At 43.7% G+C, this 22358-nt stretch overlaps 1 protein-coding gene across 5 annotated transcripts in view; it reads right to left on the bottom strand.

The window, feature by feature from the left end:
• The window catches only part of RAB27B (RAB27B, member RAS oncogene family), a 293415-nt gene that overhangs the window by 48132 nt on the left and 222925 nt on the right, over positions 1 to 22358 (bottom strand). The gene's annotated exons all lie outside the window — the stretch shown is intronic.

Genomic DNA, 22358 nt, shown 5'->3' with positions numbered 1-22358 from the left:
AAGCTGCATAGTCTTCCTCTATGGGCCATATGTCCTTGCTCTAGGTCCAGGTCACTGCTTCAGTGCACTGCCCTAGCCCCATACAGTGGTCCCTCAAGTTACAATATGAATTGGTTCCAGGATGACCCTTGTATGTTGAAACCATTGTATGTTGAGACCAGAACTCTATCTAGAGGACAGGAGCTATCTATGTAGAGCACAGGAGCTTCTTCAGCGTCTTGTACAGTACACACAGTGTCCTAAAAATGTAACATGGAGGCGTCCTAACCTGGAGCAGATATCCCTGGCACAGGTAAGGAGTAGTACAGAACATGTAATACCTCCCCGTACTGTAGGGGGCGCTGCAATACAACCAGTCAATACATACACTTTAGGAATACAGGGGTTTTACCATTAAAATGCCCCATTCTGATTGGTCGGTTCTTCCGGCCATTGACACGTTTCACAGATCTGGAGCGTCTGTAGCATTGTATGTTGAGTCTGGTTTCAAGTTACAATGGTCCAGAAAAAAACACTGTATGTTGAGGCCATTGTAAGTTGAGGGAACACTGTATATAAATACCCTAAAGAGATGAGTTATTACTTGGCACCAGCGCCGGCACCACCCACTCCAACTCACGACCCTGCATAAATAAGGGTGACCCACAAGGCTATATGTAGAGACAGAAAGAACTTGTAAAAGGTATGGATAGAGGAATACATGAGCTGTATGCAGGGAATACTTGATTAAGCAAAAATATTATTTATCAAGGTGTGAAAAGAAAATGTCAGATTGCTTTGAAAAAATAAAGTATTGATATGACTTTCCAACTTGTCAAATAGTCTAACAGGTTCACACATCATACAGGTAACATGTTGGATCGTGCATCCCCTATTATAGATCCTAGGGATAGAGGATGATAAAAGAAGTGATAACAACCTCCTCCAGTAAATCATTACAAGTATTAGAAATATTAGTCTCTAAAAAAAAAAAAATCATACCTCCTGCCAAAACAATAACTTTCCTGTGCTCCTAAATTTCGGCAGGACAGGTCAATCCTCTATGGGGCCTCCCAACTCTCCCCGCCATAGAAGGTCTTCTAGGACTTCACACCTGGTCAACCAGAGGGTCCTTCCTCCTCTCTCTGGTATCAGCTGCCAAACAAATTCTTATCCACAGGGAATTAAAGGGGTACTTCACTGGAAAACATTTTTTTTTAATCAACTGGTGCCAGAAAGTCAAACAGATATGTAAATCACTTCTATTAAAACATCTTAATCCTTCTAGTACTTATCAGCTGCTGTTATGATCCACAGTAAGTCCTTTTCTTTTTGAATTTCCTTTCTGTCTGACCACAGTGCTCTCTGCTGACACCTCTGTCCATTTTAGGAAGTGTCCAGAGCAGGAGCAAATCCCCGTAGCAAACCTATCCTACTCCAGACAGTTCCTAAAATGGACAGAGGTGTCAGTAGAGAGCACTCTCCAGAGTACCCCTTTAAAACTTAGTAGAGTACCCCTTTAAAACTTCTGAGGCTACTGGACTGGTCGCCTGGTTTTAGGTGGCTGCTGCAGCAACAGAGGCTGTTGGTAAGCGCTTCCACTAGGGTATACCCCCATGGCACAACTTGGAAGTTGATGGGCAAAGCAGGTCGAGAAGGCCCAAGAAATCAGAATTTTCTTTCAAATGGGAAGGAGATGTAAGATCTAAATCCATCAGATGAGACAATATGCCAGAGGCTCTCTATAAACTAGAGTGGGAGCAAAATGGAGCGGAGGGGCACCAGATAGTGCAGTGGTGGCGTGACGGGGGCGTTAGAGACCCCTTCACTCATTTTCGGGGGGGGGGGGGGGGGGGATTAACAGGATTAGTTAGTTAAAGGTGCGCTGCCTCTTTAAGAGGGGGGAGGTGTACGTAAGGACAGAGGGCTATGGGGGGTCAGGAAGAGTTCAAGGGGGAGAGGCCTAGAGCTTTAGACAGTGCCGGAGGTGAGGAGAGCTCACTACGGCATGTATAATCAGAAGAAAAGGTCCCGCCCTAATGATTATGGGGTTATTGCGACAATTTTGGGTTGCAGGAAAAAGGGATCCTTGTTGGGAGTAATTGAGGACAAGTCCAGTGTTGGTTTAGATGAATGGTGTTGACAGCTGTTGGGGACACAGCTTAATGGGCCTCCTAGTGGTGTTTCGGGGCCCCAGGAGTTGTTGGGAGCAGGCACTAGCGATTGTGGGTGCCACACAACATGTGTCGAGTCTTCTGTGGGAAGTTTGTGGGTGGTGGAAAGGGTGATGGTTGGGAAAAGGTGAAAGGGGCGGGACTAACGTCCCTCAAGTCATGGGCTTAAGATATAGAATTCACCTTACTACATGGGCTCTGGGGAGTGTGGGTTGGTGACATCACCCAAGTGCAAGAACCTCACTTCAACTCAGAACAGGCCAAGTGAAGAGGTGGTGGTAACTCATTTCAATACCAGGACCTAAAACGGGATCCAGAGACTGTGAGAGCGAGAGTTTATCCTAGGACCATTGGAGCACCGAGTCTGTACACAGCCCCCCACCCTTAGCTCGTATAGCTATTCCCTTTATAAGGCTTCCCATGTAGGACAATGCCAAGCAGTTCCCATAGTAAAACCTTCTCTACTATAATTAAAGATCTGTCTCATCTAGAAAGGTTTCTGATTCATGACAATATCTGAGGTTACTCTACGACTTTTGCCATCTGTTCACATTTTCATTGAATTTCGAATAGTAATTATGAATGAACAAAGAATTCCGCTTTGTAACAGGGTTTCGATGCCCGATCACACCGTAGTGTCACAGAAGGGCTCTCAGCTCAGGCACATTCGCGTCATTTATGTAATGTACATAGCCGGCAGTGGACCATATGAGGTAAATTGGAGACTAATACAAGTGTGGGCTCTGTGCTTTATATAGATCCACGTCATGAGATGATTAATAGGAACACACAACGGCCAAAGTGTAAATCCAATGGATTATTTTTAACAATTATTCATATTTTTTTTAATTACGTCTTTTATTTTGTTTGAACAACAGAAATGCTACAAAACATAAATGACATAAGCACTAAGAAAGAAAGACTTTATACCTAAAACACCATGACAACCAGTAAATGGTAACGTCAAGTAGTTGTGGTAAGCATCAAAATGCCACAAAATCTCACAAAACCACAAATGAGCCTCACAATGTTTCAACCAGCCACATCACAGCCTGACATATATAGCCTCATAATGTCACAACAGAGTCTCAGAATATTACGTAGCTTCACAAAATCGCCTTACAGTACCACAACATAGGCCCAGACACGTCTCACAATGACACACCAAAAGCCTTGACATGCCACAAAAACCCCTCGCAACATAGCCTCCCAATGGAACAAAATCTCACAATGTCACAACACAGCCTCACAAAGCCACACTATATCCTGGCCATGCCACAACGTAGTCTTGCTATGCAACATAGGCTCCGCATATCACAACAAAGCTTCACACTGCCACACAGTCTTTACAAAGTCACACACATAGAATTTTACAATGCCACAAAAGAGCCTAAGAACATAATAGCCTCACTGTGCCACACCACAGCCATGCAGTGTTACAACGCAGCCTAGTAAAAGCGCAGCATGCCCTCACAATGCCACATTGTGTTACAATATCACAGTATGCCCCCACGATGCAACATATGGAACAAAATGGCCTCACAATACACAGTATGCCCTCATAATGTAACAATGTGGCCTGACAACACCACAGCATACCCATAAAATACAACACATGGAACAACATTGCCTCACAATACCACAGTATGCCTCCAGAATGTAACAACAAGGCCTCACAAAACCACATTGCACACTCAAAATGCAACATATGGAACAACATGGCCTCACAATACCACAGTAAGCCTTCACAATCCAAAACATGGCCTCACAATCCCACAACATAGCCTCAAAATGCCATGTGTCCTCTCAATGCCATAGCATTCCCTTACAAAGCCACAACATACAGTAGCCTGACACTGACACACATTGTGATCTGCCATCACTTTACAGAACATTTACAGAACACAGAGGGGTTGCACTTGCTATGACAAAAAAAACTACTTCATTAAAGGGGTATTCCAGGCCAAAACTTTTTTTTATATATCAACTGGCTCCAGAAAGGTAAACAGATTTGTAAATTACTTCTATTAAAAAATCTTAATCCTTCCAATAGTTATTAGCTTCTGAAGTTGAGTTGCTGTTTTCTGTCTAACTGCTTTCTGATGACTCACGTCCCGGGAGCTGTGCGGTTCCTATGGGGATATTCTCCCATCATGCACAGCTCCTGGGACGTGACATCATCATTGAGCAGTTAGACAGAAAACTTCAGAAGCTAATAACTATTGGAAGGATTAAGATTTTGTAATAGAAGTAATTTACAAATTTGTTTAACTTTCCGGAGCCAGTTGATATATAAAAAAAAAAAGTTTTTGCCTGGAATACCCCTTTAATCCCCTTAAGGACCACGGACGTATGAGTACGTCCCTGCGTCCTGGGTCTTAAAGACCAGGATCGTACTTATACGTCCGTGGGAATTCCGGCCCCTGCCGCGCACCGGGCGGGGACCGGACCGGGGTGACTGCTGATATTGATCAGCGGTCAACCCGCGCAAATGCCCAGGGGGGTCATCAGACCCCCCCCATGTCAGCGATCGACAAAAATCGCAAGTGAATTCACACTTGTGATTTGCGCGATTCCGGGTCTATAGTGACCCGGTGACCCGGAATGTAAGGGGGATCGCATGTGTCTAAGACACCCAGGATCCCCCTGAAGCGATAGGAGTGAGGTGGCTGGGGTCACTCCTAGACGCGACCACCAATAGTAGATCGGGGGGGGGGGGGGGTTAACTTTAGTTTTCCCCGTCCTGCCCACCCACAATAGGCTGGGCAGGACGGGGAAACGACAAGGACCGGCACCGAAGATCCACTTACCGATCTGGGTGGGCGACGGAGGCTGTGGGCAACGGAGATCGGCGGGCGGCGATGACGTGCGGCTTGATCCGACGGAAGCCGGTGAGTTGCCTAGCAACATCTGGAGGGTACAGTTTGAGACCATTATACAGTGGTCTCTAACTGTAGCCCTCCAGATGTTGCAAAAATACAACTCCCAGCATGCCCAGACAGCTGTTTGGGCATGCTGGGAGTTGTAGTTTTGCAACAGCTGGAAGGCTACAGTTTGAGACCACTATATGGTAGTCTCTGAACTATAGCCCTCCAGATCTTGCAAAACTACAACTCCTAGCATGCCCACACATCTGTTTGCTGTCTGGGCCTGCTGGGATTTGTAGTTTTGCAGCATCTGGAGGGCCATAGTTTGCAGTGGTCTCTATACTGTAGCTCTCCAGATGTTGCAAAACTGCAAATCCCAGCATGCTGGGAGTTGTAGTTGCGATCCCTCCAGCTGTTGCATAACTACATCTCCCAGCATGCCCTTCGGTGATCAGTACATGCTGGGAGTTGTAGTTTTGCAACAGCTGGAGGCACACTGGTTGGAAAATATTGAGTTAGATAACAGAACCTAACTAAAGGTTTTCCAACCAGTGTGCCTCCAGCTGTTGCAAAAGTACAACTCCGAGCCTGCATGGTCTGTCAGTACATGCTGGGAGTTGTAGTTTTGAAACAGCTGGAGGTTTGCCCCCCCCCCCCATGTGAACGTACAGGGCACATTCACACGGGCAGGCTTACAGTAAGTTTTCTGCTTCAAGTATGAGCTGCGGCGCAAACTCCTAGCAGGGAACTCACTGTAAACCTCCGCCAGTGTGAATGTACCCTAAAAACACTACACTACACTAACACATAATAAAGGGTAAAACACAACATATACACCCCTTACACTGCCCCCCCCCCCCCCAATAAAAATTTTAAATGTATTGTACGGCAGTGTTTACAAAACGGAGCCTCCAGCTGTTGCAAAACAACAACTCCCAGCATTTCTGGACAGGCACTGACTGTCCAGGCATGCTGGGAGTTTAGCAACAGCTGGAGGCACCCTGTTTGGGAATCACTGGCATACAATACCCCTAAGTTCACCCCTATGCAATCCCTAATTTAGTCCTCAAATGCGCATGGCACTCTCACTTTGGAGCCCTGTCGTATTTCAAGGCAACTGTTTAGGGCCACATATGGGGTATCGCCGTACTCGGGAGAAATTGCCTAACAAATTTTGGGGGCTTTTTCTCCTTTCACCCCTTATGAAAAGGTGAAGTTGGGGTCTACACCAGCATGTTAGTGTAAAAAAAAAAGGGAAAAAAGCCCCCCAAAATTTGCAATGTAATTTCTCCCGACTACGGAGATACCCCATATGTGGGCGCAAAGTGCTCTGGGGGTGCACAACAAGGCTCAGAAGGGAGAGTGCACCATGTACATTTGAGGTGATTTGCACAGGGGTGGCTAATTGTTACAGCGGTTTTGACAAACGCAAAAAAAAAAAACCACATGTGACCCCATTTCGGAAACTACACCCCTCACGGAATGTAATGAGGGGTGCAGTGAGCATTTACACCCCACTGGTGTCTGACAGATCTTTGGAATGGTGGGCTGTGCAAATTAGAAATTTTGTACAGCCCACTGTTCCAAAGATCTGACAGACACCAGTGGGGGGTAAATGCTCACTGTACCCCTTGTTACGTTCCTCAAGGGGTCTAGTTTCCAAAATGGTATGCCATGTGGGGGTTATTTTGCTGTCCTGGCACCATAGGGGCTTCCTAAATGCGACATGCCCCCCCGAGCAAAATTTGCTCTCCAAAAGCTAAATGTGACTCCTTCTCTTCTGAGCATTGTAGTTCGCCCGTAGTGCACTTCAGGTCCACTTATGGGGTACCTTCATACTCAGAAGAGATGGGGTTACAAATTTTGGTGGGTATTTTCTGCTATTAGGGGGGAAACACATTTTAGTGAAATTTTTTTTTTATTTTTACATATGCAAAAGTCGTGAAACCCCTGTGGGGTATTACGGCTCACTTTATTCCTTGTTATGTTCCTCAAGGGGTCTAGTTTCCAAAATGGTATGACATGTGTTTTTTTTTTTTTGCTGTCCTGGCACCATAGGGGCTTCCTAAATGCGACATGCCCGCCCCCCCCCCCCCCGAGCAAAATTTGCTCTCAAAAAGCCAAATATGACTCCTTCTCTTCTGAGCATTGTAGTTTGCCCGTAGTGCACTTCAGGTCAACTTATGAGGTACCTCCATACTCAGAAGAGATGGGGTTAAAAATATTGGGGGGTATTTTCTGCTATTAACCCTTGCAAAAATGTGAAATTTTGGGGGAAACACACATTTTAGTGAAAATTATTATATATTTTTTTTACATATGCAAAAGTCGTGAAACACCTGTGGGGTATTAAGGCTCACTTAATTCCTTGTTACGTTCCTCAAGGGGTCTAGTTTCCAAATGGGACGGCATGTGTTTTTTTTTTTTTTTTTTTGCTGTTCTGGCACCATAGGGGCTTCCTAAATGCGACATGTCCCCCAAAAACCATTTCAGAAAAACGTACTTTCCAAAATCCCCTTGTCGCTCCTTCCCTTCTGAGCCCTCTACTGCGCCCGCCGAACACTTTACATAGACATATGAGGTATGTGCTTTCTCGAGATAAATTGGGCTACAAACATAAGTATACATTTTCTCCTTTGACCCCATGTAAAAATGCAAAAATTGGGTCTACAAGAACATGCGAGTGTAAAAAATGAAGATTGTGAATTTTCTCCTTCACTTTGCTGCTATTCCTGTGAAACACCTAAAGGGTTAAAATGCTGACTGAATGTCATTTTGAATACTTTGAGGGATGCAGCTTTTATAATGGGGTCATTTGTGGGGAATTTCTAAGATGAAGACCCTTCAAATCCATTTCAAACCTGAACTGGTCCCTGAAAAATAGTGAGTCTGAAAATTTTGTGAAAAATTGGAAAATTGCTGCTGAACTTTGAAGCCCTCTGGTGACTTCCAAAACTAAAAACATGTCAATTTTATGATGCAAACATAAAGTAGACATATTGTATATGTGAATAAAAATGGCCTGGTCCTTAAGGGGTTAAAGTAGAGTATATGGAGTAAGAACATAGCAAAATGTCTTAAAATATTGTGCAGTGCTGCAGTAGATGGTTCTAAAAAGAGAAGTCCGGACCTGTCTGACAACTCCCAGGGCCGTGTTTAAAGCTCATGCTGCCCTAGGCACTCGGACTGAATTTACCCCATTAGATTCCATGTACATAACAATTTCTGTCTCTATAGACTTCAGCACGGTGACAGCAGCTACTTCAAAGGGTTTTTATTTTTTCTTTACTATTTAAGTGCTGCCCCACTCAAACCTTCCGCCCTAGGCAAAGGCCCATGGACGACTTATAACACATGCATACCTGACAACTCCCCCCTCTACTTTAAAGGGGTATTCCAGCTATAGACATCTTATCCCCTATCCAAAGGATAGGGGATAAGATGTCTGATTGCTGGGGGGCCCGTCACTGGAACCCGGCCATCACGCCCCTCCTATAGACACGAATGGAGGGGGCATGGTGTGACATCAAGAGAGGGCGTGGCATGAGGTCTCTAGTCCCGGAAACACAGAGGATTCAGAGACTGAAGCAGCAGCCTGGCAGAAAATGCTGGGTGCTGCACAGAGATCCTTTGGACAGGGGATAAGCTGTCTATTGCCGGAATACCCCTTTAGGGTACGTTCACACGAGCGGACCCACAGTGTATTTTACGCTGCAGATCCACCACTGAAGGACCGCTGCATGGTGGCTTTACATGTGCCTGCTTGGAGCCGCAATATGATGCTACTAGCAGATACACGGCGATGTGCGAGTTGCCGCGCATGCGCGGTGTACTCGCGCACATCGCGGTTGCTCCCCCTGCTCCATGAGCTAGGCCGAGAGCTGCCGCCATGTGCGAGTATACTGCGCATGCGTCTCGCACATCGTAGTGTGTCTGTTTATGGCCGCTCTGAGCAGGCACATGTAAAGCCACCATGCAGGGGTCCTTCACTGGCGGATCTGCAGCGTAAAATATGCTGTGGGTCCGCTCGTGTGAACGTACCTATAAGGTACAGCCGGCAACTTAAAAAAAAAACTTTCCACAGATTCTGGTATTTACTGCATTATGGTATCAAAAATTAATAACTCCAAGCAGATCAACCTGCTTCATTGTGAAGGCCTGAAATAAAGTCTAGGTGATCCTACATCCAGCCGGAATCCTAGCAAATAAGACCTGTCAGTCCACAAATTAAAGAAGATGAGTAATACGTCTATAACGGAGGTCGTCTTATGAATCCCACTGTTAGAGGTTGACCGTCCTAAATCTGTTCCAATTCATTTATAAAGGGCAGCTGACAAATCACCAACATCATATCTTTATTGATGGGCATTTAGAAAATAACACTCGCTCCTGTCAAAAACATTGATGGAGATATTTGTCACAGCGTAAAGTACGAGGTTAATGGTCGGAGCTAATATGGAACATCGGGTAAGACTGATCAGTATGTACAGTATAATAACATAATGGAGGATCAATATAAAGCCAATATTGCCTGTAGTATGGAAACCAGTCATCTGGTCAAGGAAGACTTGGTTCCGTTGGAAGGCTTGAACGGAGAGGTAAAAATGGATTTTCCCAAGGGCACACACCTTTATGGTAGGTTAAAACCGTACATCAATAGAAAAATAATAAAACGGCTTTAAAGGGGTACTCCAGTGAAAACTTTTTTTTTTTTTTAAATCAACTGGTGACAGAAAGTTGAACAGATTTGTAAATTACTTCTATTAAAAAATCTTAATCCTTCCGGTACTTATTAGCTGCTGAATACTAGAGAGGAAATTATTTTCTTTTTGGAACACAGTGATCTCTGCTGACATCACGAGCACAGTGCTCTCTGCAGACACCACTGTCCATCTTAAGAACTGTCCAGAGTAGAAGAAAATCCCCACAGCAAACATATGCTGCTATGGACAGAGATGTCAGCAGAGAGCACTGTGGTCATGATGTTAACAGAGAGCTCTGTGTTCCAAAAAGAAAAGAATTTCCTATGTAGTATTCAGTAGCTAATAAGTATTGGAAGGATTAAGATTTTTTAATAGAAGTAATTTACAAATCTGTTTAACTTTCTGGCACCAGTTGATTTAAAAAAGTTTTCCATCGGAGTACCCCTTTAATGACATATAGACAACGCGTTTCGAGAGCGCAGCTCTCTATCAAGTCATGTGACTTGACAATGTCATGACAAAGAGAGGTGCGCTCTCGAAAAGCGTCGTCTGTATGTCATTAAAGCCGATTTATTATTTTACTATTGATGTCAATGGTTTTAACCTACCGTAGCGGTGTGCACCCTTAGGAAAACCCATTTTTATCTCTCTGTTCGAGCCTTCCAACGGAACCAAGTCTTCTTTGCTAACTCCATGCATCTACGGGAAACCGGATCCTGGCAGCCATGCAACTACTCCTGTTTATGTGCAAAAAGGTGTCGAGCTCTGAGCCCAACACGTCCAGGTACGTGGGCATTTTACAAAGTGGAAACTGTTATTGTGTTGCCCTTGTTAACGACACAAGGATAGCGCCACCAATATCTGTTTTTTCTTTCCATATAAACCTGCAGTCATCTGGTCAAGCCACGTCTTAGCTTCATACGGACTACATATGCCACAACTTTATGTCTAATGCCCCCATAAAGTCTTATAATGATGTAGCATGGCCTCACAACACATCGCATAGTGCCACATTACAACCTTACCCTGACATAGCAATGCCTTAGAATATGCTGATGATTTTTATCATGTCCCAAAACCTATGTAGCTTCATAATGACATGACATGGCATATAGTGTTATATCGTTCTAACAGTGTCAAAACATGGCCACACAGGATCATAATGACATAATCTACATTTGACATAACTTTGCTACAACATAGCCAAAGGGTATGTTCATACTATAGCATAACTGGAGAAAAGGAGGAACATCTAGCTCTGCAAGTTCTTCTGAAAAATTCCTTAGTTTAATTTATTGCTTTGAAATTATACATATGAACATTAAGAAGAAGAAAAAAAGTGTTTTCACTTACTGACGCATTTCTGGCATGAAAACCCTTAGTCTTGACTAGAGGTTCTCATACCCGAAACGTAAGATACTTTCTACTGACAGACCATAGTCCCCTTATGCCATGACATGATATAATGACGCACTTTGGGACTATGAGGCTATGTCATCGCATTAGAAGACATAATCTGTATGGAGTATCTGACACACTTTGGGTATAAGATCCCTTAGTCAGAAAGAGAGACCATATTTTCTGAATGCCACTACATAGCCTCAAAGTCCCACATTGCATCATAATACCAAGACAGAAGGGGACTCTGGCCTGAAATGTGCTGCTCTTAATGGGGGTTAAAGGGGTCCTTTTTTTTTATTTTATTTTTTTTTATCAACTGGTGCCAGGAAGTTAAACAGTTTGTAAATTACTTCTATTAAAAAATCTTAATTCTTCCAGTACTTATTACCTGCTGAATACTCCACAGGAAAACAGAGGACATAATTTTTTTTTTGGAACACAGCTCTCTGCTGACATCATTGTCCATTTTAGGAACTGTCCAGAGCAGCATATGTTTGCTATGGGGATTTTCTCCTTCTCTGGACAGTTCTTAAAATGGACAGGGATGTCAGCAGAGAGCACTGTGTTCCAAAAAGAAAATAATGTCCTCTGTAGTATTTAGCAGCTATTAAGTACTAGAAGGATTAAGATCTTTTAATAGAAGTAATTTACAAATCTGTTTAACTTTCTGGCACCAGTTGATTTAAAAAAATAAAAAAGTTTTCCACCGGAGTACCCCTTTAAGAGAGTATTGTTTTATTGTTTTTGTTTTTTTTTTTTTAAGGGGCACATTTACAACTGTGGGAGGGCTAACAATATGAGGTATTAAGAGGGCAATAGTAAAAATGTCACACAGTAAGATGGCACTATGCGATGAAGGCACTAAAGTGCACTAATAAAGAAAACAGGGCACTAGTATGGCACTGTGTGTGGGTATTATTACAGTGTAGGGGAAGTAAAGGGAGGTACTATTATAAGGAGGGCACTAAGTGGACACTATTACTGGGTGCACACATAAAGAAGGGCACTGTTACTGTGTAGAGAGGGGGTACTGTTATTTTTATAAGAGAATATTAGTATCTAGCACACTCTTAAAGGGCCAGTGGCATGGAAACTTTATGTAGAGGATGAGAAATGGGTAGTGAGGGTCCTGGAAAAGCGAGGAGCCAAAGAGGACGTGGAAACAAACTCTGCAAAAACAAGTCATGGCTGGAAGAAGTCATTGGGGCTCATTTACTAAGGCTTTTCTGAGTAGATTTTGTAGGGTTTTTTGTGTCACATATGTAATGCGCCAGAATTTCTGACAAAAAATGCAAAAAACCCTACTATCTCTCCACTTTACTCAGAAAACCCTATAAAAGGGTATGGTCATCAGGGAAAAAGGGCGTGTCTAAATAAATAAATAAATAAATACATTTTCGAAAGAAACCTACAAATTTACTAATGTTTCCACATACCGGTAAACTGTGGTGGATTTCAGCTCTGGAAAACTGAACAGCTCGGAGCATGTGCAAAGAGAGCAAAATGTTGGGAAAATCGCCAAATTTAAGATACAATAGTAAATACCATGGAAAAATGCCTGTCGGAAACAAAAACCCACACTCCATTCTAAGTAAATGAGGCCCATTATGGCAGTGTGGGCCAGATGTAAAAGAAAAGTGAAGGTGAACAACTCCAATCAGAAAAGACGTCACAAGTGCTCACTGAATGTAACTGCACTGTAATCACTTATACTGTCTGCAGAGCTCCAGTGTTCTGACTTATTAGGATGTACGGTGTCCTAGAGCTGCAAACATGGTCTTAAAGTCCTATGCAGCAATAAAAAAAAGTCTCATAATGCCTAAAATGAAGTCTTATGGCCTCATAATGTTATGATATCCTGCTCAATCTTCAGGAAACAGAAACAACAGGAAACACTTGTCTTGCACTTGTCATAGAGGTAACTGCTGGAGCCCAGGTGGCTGATCAGAAGCTCAATGTTAATAATACCTGTGTCCAGGCCCAGAGGACATAGATACAATTATCTGCTGGGTTCTATAGAAATACGACTAGTCCAGGAGGCTTTCTGCCGATCAATGGTAAACTCCATTACAGAGTCCTGTCCCTTTAACACTGGCCTGATGTAACCTCATCACCACATATGTATTAGGCTTATTTTTCCACAAAGACAAATTTGTTCCAATTGTAGCTGCAAATAGTAAGGTCTGGCAGTGTATGAAGAAGAAATTCACTCCAGTAATGAGACGCATTCCCACACGTCCCAAACAAATGAACATATTTATCTGGGGTAGAGCAACACTCTTCTCAGGGGACTTAAAAAGCAATATTACCAGGCTCCGCTATGTAAATGGGTCAATGGTTACAACAAATACTAGAATAGGAAATTCTTTTTTAGTAAGTAGCTGTACCATATAGATTCATGTGTTCCATGTCCTAGGACTGGAAGATGTTCAAAAAGATCTAAATATTTAGTAATAGTGCAAAGGTATAGCTCCACCTAGACAATGATGTGTTATAGAGGTATGAGCATACATATAGCCATAGCAGTTGTTGTAGGCCCAAAGGGTAAGAAGTGCATGGTGAACGTGGTAGGCCCAAAGGGTAAGAAGTGCATGGTGAACATGGTAGGCCCAAAGGGTAAGAAGTGCATGGTGAACGTGGTAGGCCCAAAGGGTAAGAAGTGCATGGTGAACATGGTAGGCCCAAAGGGTAAGAAGTGCATGGTGAATGTGGTGGTCTTGTAGGTGGCTTTCTGATGGTGGCTCTGTATGGCACTATTATTAATATATTTACCTATTGCTATCTATGTTGCTCTCTCGCTTTCCAGTCGTATAGGAGGTGGAGGCCCATCTCATTTTGCTAGGTGCCCTATACAATTTAGTTACACCCCTATTTGGAGGAGTGAAACTCACAAAGCCCCCTCAGTGTTGGATAGAACTCCAAGTCTACTGTATTTAGACTTGAAAATTCCACCAGCAAGAATAAAAGGGGACTATTCAGCTGTTGCAAAAATAACAACTTCCATCTTTAAGCCTTCTATTATTTGGAGGTCTCCCCCACCCCATTTCCCCCATGGGCAGTCCACTCCAAACAACAAGCCCAATAGGCTTCCATCATTTCAAGGTTTCTACAACAACATATCCAATAAGGCAATACTCTTCCTCCTTGAAATGCCAACATGAACTTACAGAGAGGTGCTGCTATTATTTAAAACCTAAATTTGCCCGGAGCCTGGGGCTTGGTCCGGCAGCAGCGGGACTGCCTGGCCACTTGACTAGGTGGCCTTGACGCGGCGAGTGGGCTTGTATTTATTGATCAAGATATATAACAACAACCTGTTAGTTTTTGAAATTATGCTAAGCAGCAAGTAGATCAAAATACAAAATTGTGGATGTGCGGCTGTGTTTCTGTATTTTTGCTTAAAATTTGCCTACATAATACCGCTATACAATGTTCTTAGTGCAGTACAATGAATTCAAAAGACATATGTTTTCTAAATGGCACAGTGTGGAGACTATATAGCACCCTTGTGTAGGCACTATATTACATTGTTATTAGGCATTGCATGGCTGTATTATTAGTAAAAAAAAAAAATAATAATAATTCCCCAGGCCCCAATTGACCTTCCTCTGACATCTTCAATCCAATAACACTGATTTCAGTAATACTTTACAATGCATTACACTTTATCACTTTGGTATATAGAAATATCATTGATGCAATTTCCCTTTAAGCTCTGTAAGATGTTGACCAAAGGCTCGGGATCATCTAACACTTGACAGGTCTTGAATGGAGTATTGTAATTATTTGCGAACTGGTCTACCTGGCCTGTCTTCATGACTACAGTCTACCACTATAGACAAAGCTCAAGTAACATACACTTGGCTCCATACTTGAGCTGCTGGATAAAATAGGCCAAACAAGAAAATAATTAGAAATGAAAACACTGCTGCCATGATTAAACGCCAGGGACGGCTGATCGCTGCAGCCAAAGGGCACCGTACCAATGTGTCAGCATGTCTGCTGGTGTCGGAGCAAGCAATTAACAGGAGTTGTAAGCAACTGGGACTCTCCAGATCATTAGGCTTCTGATCTTATAATGTAAGGAAATTGCAAAAATCACTAAAATGATTGTACAAGATTATAAAGGGGGACAACACAACTGACACCATAAATGGCAAGGGGGCACATTGCTCACACTATAAATAAAGGGACAAATTTGATTCCATAAAAGAAGGGCACATTGTTGACACTATGATTGGGGGACGGATACTTCTGGCACAGTCAGTATTTCAAATAGATTTGACTAGAGTGGCACTATTAATAATTCAGGGCAATGGGGCATGCAAATGGTGCTGTGACTTGTGGCACTCCCAATTACTTGGTTTATGGGGATTCTACAATGGTGCTGTTAACAGGGACCTTCCAATGGTGCTGAGAACAGGTCCCTCTAATGGCACTGCTAACAAGGGCACCAGTACCAGTGGTTCTGGTAATCTGTCTAAACCACACATCCAGACCCTTACCATCTCCTGTCAACTTCACCACAAAAACATCTATCAAATTTACTCAATTTGGACTCGACTAAACTACTGATACAGGCCCTCATCATCTCGTGCTTGGACTACTGCAACATCCTCCTCTTGCTTCCCTCTTATCCATCCTCAGCTCCGCTGCTTGATTAATCTACCTCGCCCCTCTCTTTTTCTCTGCATCTCTCCTCTGACAATCCCTTCACTGACAACTCATTACCAAACAAATTCAGTTTATACAGTTCCCCACATCATACAAGGCCATTCACAACCTGTCCCCTCCATTTCACCCCTCACATTATCTTCGATCCTCTACAGACCTCCACTTGCACTCTCCCCTTGTCCGCACCTTACACAACCATCTCCAAGACTTCTCCTGTGCTTCCCCCTAACACTGGAACTCGCTACCCCGAAACATACAGCTCTCACCTACCATCAAGACCTTAAAGGAAATATCCAGTGCTGAAAAACGTATCCCCTATCCTAAGGATAAGTTTCAGATTGCGGGGGACCGACCGCTGGGGCCCCCCGCGATCTCCTGTACGGAGCCCCAGCAGCCCACGGGAAGGGGACGTGTTGACCACCGCACGAAGCGGCGGCTGACACACCCCTCAATACAACTTTATGGCAGAGCCAGAGCGCTGCCTTCTGCAATCTCCAGCTCTGCCATAGCCATGTATTGAGGGGGCGTGTTGGCCGCCGCTTCGTGTGGTGGTTGACACCCGCTATCTGGCCAGCAAGCCAGGGCACCATACAGGAGATCGCAGGGCCCCCCAGCAGTCGGAACCCCCCTGTGATCTGAAACTTATCCCCCTTTAAAGGGGTATTCCGGTGGAATTTTTTTTTATTTTATTTTTTTTAAACAACTGGTGCCAGAAAGTTAAACAGATTTGTAAATTACTTCTATAAAAAATCTTTATCCTTCCAGTACTTTTTAGCAACTGTATACTACAGAGAAAATTATTTTCTTTTTGAATTTCTTTTTTGTCTTGTCCACAGTGCTCTCTGCTGACACCTGATGCCCGTATCAGGAATTGTCCAGAGCAGGAGAAAATCCCCATTGCAAAGCTATGCTGCTCTGGGCAGTTCCTGACAAGGACAGAGGTGTCAGCAGAGAGCACTGTGGACAAGACAAAAAAGAAATTCAAAAAGAAAATAATTTACTCTGTATTATACAGCTGCTAAAAAGTACTGGAAGGGTAAAGATTATTTAATATAAGTAATTTACAAATCTGTTTGACTTTCTGGCACTAGTTGATTTAAAAAAAATGTTTTCCACCGGAGTATACCTTTAACCGCATGCCGCATATGGATGATGGGGCTCCCGAGGTATGACGCGCGCTCAGCTGGTGGGAGCACATCATACCTGGTGGTTCCCAGTTGCTATAAGCAACCAGGACCCGTGGCTAATGCCGGACAACGCCGATCAGGCTGATGTCTGGCATTAGCTCTTTGAACGCGGCGATCAAAGTTGATAGCCGCTTCTAAAGTGAAAGTAAAAGCTTCCCGGCAGCTCAGTCCGGCTGATCGGGACCACCGCGGTAAAATTGCGATGTCCTGATCAGCTAGAACGCAACAGAAGGGTGCCTTACTTGCCTCCTGCACGTCCGATCGGCGATTGATTGCTCCAAGCCAGAAATCCAGGCTTGAGCAATCAACTGCTGATAATACTGATCCCTGCCATTGCAATGCAATATCAGTGATCAGTGTATTGAATCAATGTACTGCATGTTATAGTCCCCTATGGGAGCTATAACACTGCAAAAAAAAGTGAAAAAAAAAAGTGAATAAAGATCATTTAACCCCTTCCCTAATAAAAGTTTGAATCACCCCCCTTTTTCCAATAAAAAAAAAACTGTGTAAATAAAAATAAAAATTTACATATGTGGTATCGCCGAGTGTGTAAATGTCCAAACTAGAAAAATATATCAGTAATTAAACCGCACGGCCAATGGCGTACGCGCAAAAAAAATGAATAAAACGCGTTCAAAAAGTCCGATCAAAACAAAAATGGTACCGATAAAAACTTCAGATCACGGTGCAAAAAATTAGTCCTCATACCGCCCTGTACATGGAAAAATAAAAAAAAAGTTATAGGGGTCAGAATAGGACAATTTTAAACGTATAAATTTTCCTGCATGTAGTTATGATTTTTTTTCAGAAGTACGACAAAATCAAACCTATATAAGTAGGGTATCATTTTAACCGTATGGACCTACAGAATAAAGATAAGGTGTTAATTTTACCGAAACATGTACTGCGTAGAAACGGAAGCCCCCAAAAGTTACAAAATTGGCATTTTTTTCTTCCATTTGATGATTCCACAATGATTTTTTTTCCGTTTTGCCATAGATTTTTGGGTAAAATGACTGATGTCATCACAAAGTAGAAATGGTGGCACAAAAAACAATAAGCCATGATATGGATTTTTAGGTGCAAACTTGAAAGTATTATTTTTAGAAGGTGATGAGGAAAAAACGAAAATGCAAAAACTGAAAAACCCTGCGTCCTTAAAGGGTTAAAGAGCAACCTAAAGACCCATCTTTTCAAATAAACGTATGACCTACAATACCCCTGCTGCCTCTGCACTGCACTATGAACAGCCAGTTCCCCACCTGCGCACAGATGACCAAGCTGTCCCCCTGCTCTCCCCTTGCAGATTGTAAGCCCTCATGGGCAGGACCCTCGCTTCCATAGTACCAGTTCACAATTATCTTTGTGTCACGTTCACTGTACCTGCATTTGTATTATGTATTTATACCTTTATCAAATGTAAAGTGCGCTGACAGTCTGACCACAGTGCTCTCTGCTGCCACCTGCTGTCCATATCAGGAACTGTCCAGAGTAGGAGCAAATGACCATAGAGGACTACATAGTAGTGATGCCAAAGGTAGAAAAAATGCGTATTGTCAAAGTACCCGAGTCACATGTGCCGCATTTTACTGTATATTTTCCTATCCATTGAAGTCAATAGGCAGCAAAATGCAGCACTTGTGACCCTACCTAAAAGCAAAATGCTGAAAAGATAAAGAAATCATATAATCTTATTGGTTGCTATAAACAACACTTAAATCAGTGCAGGGGTGTAGATGGGAGAGTGTCTGGCAATGCATATGCCCCCACTGCTAGGTGATGGGGGTGGAGAAGAATGAACAAGCCTCCCTGCCTAAGGTCAGTTTCAGATGAGTGTATTACGGTCACAAGTCACAGTGTGAACACAGGTCTTAAAGGGGTACTCCACCCCTAGACATCTTATCCCCTATTTAAAGGATAGATGTCTGATCACGGGGGTCCTGCTGCTGGGATCCCCGTGATCTCTGTGCAGCACCCAGCGTTTGTTTAGAATGGCTGGTGTTGTGACGTCACGGCCATGCCCCCTCGTGACGTCACACCACACCCCCTCAATGCAAGTATATGGGAGGGGGCGTGGCAGCTATATGGGAGGGGGCGTGGCAGCACGCCCCCCCCCCCGTAGACTTGCATTGAGGGGGTGTGGTGTGTGACGTCACGGGGGGGGGGGCATTGCAGTGACGTCATAACCCCCTACCGCCTGCACCAAGCTTCCGGTACAAAATGTTCCGAACGCTGGGGCAGCAGAGTACCCCTTTTAGGCTGGAAGCATCAAAGGGACTGGCAGCAGTATTACCCTCATATGAAGCAGATACATGCTACAGCACCAAGAAGAATCTGGGTTTCAACTTTAGTGGGCACATTAGTTTTTACTCTGTATAGAGGGGGATTTCTGTACAGTAGGGGTTTCGGTTTAGTGTTGCCCGGCCATGCTGTGAGTTGCAGCTCTGCAACAGCTGGAGAGCTACAGGTTTCACACCCTTGCTCTGACCCGGGAAGCACTACCCCATAATGCAGCTTATATGACAGGGATATGTTTCACACCTAGGAATGTAAACTCTTGGGAGGGGCAAATCCCTTTCTTTCCCCTCGGGAGGGGTGGTCTGTTTACAAGATTGACCGTTAGCATGTTAGCTCAGTGGTTAGCACTGTTGCACCAAGGACAACATCTGCAATGAGTTTGGATGTTCTCCCCATGTTTGTGTGGGTTTCCTATGGTTTTCTTCCCAAACTCCAAACCATACTGATAGGTAAATTTAGATTGTGAACCTCAGTGGAGACAGGGACCAATTTGAGTGTACAGCACTGTAGAATCTCTCTGCTTTATATAAATAAAGAATTATAATTACTATTACCGCCACTAATCCGCAACAGTAGCCACGGGGATGCGCAGCCCTTATTACAACATCGCCATCTTATTGTATATCCATATCTGTGAAAAACTCCCCTGTACACAGCTGCATATGACAATTATGCTGGGTTCAAACTACAGAATTTACAAGTGTCATTCTGCTTAAAAATTACAATCGAAAATTTCAGTGCACGTTTTGGAATTGTATGTGGAAATGTATGCTCGGTTTTAGCCGACTCTGGCCACATTCGGAATCTCCGTCCGGACACTATGTAGTGTGAACTAGGGATCGACCTATATCGTTTTTTTAGGGCCGATACCGATAATCGGTGGAGGTTAGGGCCGATAGCCGATAACTTATACTGATATTCCGATATAAGTTATTGGCTATTTATCCCCCCGCGACACCGCTGCAGATCATTGATTTAAAGCGGGTGCTTTAAATCAATGAACTGCAGTGGCTTTTGCGGTGCCATAGACCGCCGCCGCCACCTGCTTCTCTCCCCCTGCCTGTCCGCGGGTCCTGAATCCTATCACCGCCACCCCCCACCGCCGCACCACTCCCCCTACCGGCCCACCGCACCCCTCACCGCACCCCCCAGGACCCATTGCCTCCCCCATCCCCGGTTTTATAATTACCTGTTCCTGGGGCCCGGGGTCCACTCTACATCTGGCTCCGGTGGCGTCCTCCTGAGCTGTCACTGTGCGCACTGACGGTGATGTCATGTCGCGCCACGTCACTCATCATTGCGCCCAGCGTAACGCAGGACGCAGCAGGAGCCAGAAGTAGCGTGGACCTTGGGCCCCGGGAACAGGTAATTAAAGAACCGGGGATGGGGGAGGCAATGGAGCCGGGGCGGTGCGGTGGGTCGGGGGGGGGGCCCTCATGGCGCGGTGGGGGCGGGGCATTATCGGCTTATCGGCAAGGTAATTGCCGATACCGATAATGCCCAAAATCGTGATTATCGGTCGATAATATCGGCCAAACTGATAATCGGTCGATCCCTAGTGTGAACCTGGCCTTAAATGGGCACTCTCATTAAAACTAATTTTTTGCTATTGCACTCCTTATGGCAAATAAAAAATATTTCTAAAGTACCTTGAAGTTTTCTATGTTTTATTTGTGCTTAAAAAAGCTCAAAGAGCTAATTTCCCCCCATCTTATACACAGAAGTGCAGCCTGGAGTGGTGGGGGGGGGGGGGGGGGGGGTGTCCGACTAACAGCATATGGCAGTTAAGTGTGAGAGGAGCTATGATTGGATGAAGCTGGACAACCCCCCCCCCCCCCCCCCCCCCCCTCAGAACTCCTGGCTGCACTTTCTGTATTTGGACTTCGGTCCAAAGTCCGTGTATAAGATGGGGGGAAATGTACTCAAGCTTTTTTAAGCACAAATAAGACAAAGATTTTTTTTTTTTTTTTAAACAAAGTATATTAGAAATATTTTTTATTTGCCATAAGAAGTGCAATAGCAAACATTAGTATTAATGAGAGTTACCCTTTAAGGTCTATTCACATGACAGAATTTCCACTTGCAGAATTCAACCTCAGATGAAAGCCCAATAGACTTCTGAATTTCCACTAGCGGAATTCAGCAAGCAGAAATTCAGAAGTGTGAACGGGAGTGCGGAATCCCATAGATGTTTTTGGGCTTTGATCTGAGGCAGAATTCCGCATGTGGAAATTCTGCTGTGTGAATAGACCCTTAAAGATATATAAAGAAGTTAAGATTAATGGGGGCTTCCTCTCTGCCTTAAACGGGTACTCCGGTGGAATAATTTTTTTTTTTTTTTTATCAACTGGTGCAAGAAAGTTAAACAGATTTGTAAATTACTTCTATTAAAAAATCTTTATCCTTCCAGTACTTATTAGCGGCTGTATATTACAGAGAAATTTCTTCTGTTTTTGGATTTCTTTTTTTTTTTCTGTCCACAGTGCTCTCTGCTGATACCTCTGTCTGTATCAGGAACTGTCCAGAGCAGTATAGGTTTGCTATGGATTTGCTCCTGTTCTGGACAGTTCCTCATACGGACAGAGGTGTCAGCAGAGAGCACTGAGGACAGAAAAAAAAAAAAAAAGATATCCAAAGAGAAAATAACTTTCTCTGCAGTATATAGCAGCTAATAAATACTGGAAGGATAAAGATTTTTTAATAGAAGTAATTTACAAATCTGTTTAACTTTCTGGCACCAGTTGATTACAAATCTGTTTAACTTTCTGGCACCAGTTGATAAAAAAATAAAAAAATAAAATAATGTTTTCCACCGGAGTACCGCTTTAATACTATGACCTAAAACAGCCTCATGGCTGATAACAGAGAACAACAGATTGCTTTGGACTGTCGCTTCAAATGAAAACGAAAAGGAAAAGGTCATGTTAAATGACAGTCTATCGCACCTTATTGAATGAAAAAAAACAAAAAGAAAAAAAAAAAGTGCCACAGTATTGTAGGATCTCCTGTGCAGTGAACCGGATTAAACATTAAAAAAGGTTCCTGGCAACGTTCCCTGGCAATGTTTAGTCA

The sequence above is a fragment of the Hyla sarda genome, chromosome 1, assembly GCF_029499605.1.
Source record: "Hyla sarda isolate aHylSar1 chromosome 1, aHylSar1.hap1, whole genome shotgun sequence".
Taxonomy (NCBI): domain Eukaryota; kingdom Metazoa; phylum Chordata; class Amphibia; order Anura; family Hylidae; genus Hyla; species Hyla sarda.
Note: the sequence above shows the minus strand (reverse complement) of the source record. Positions and strands in the feature narration are given on the sequence as shown.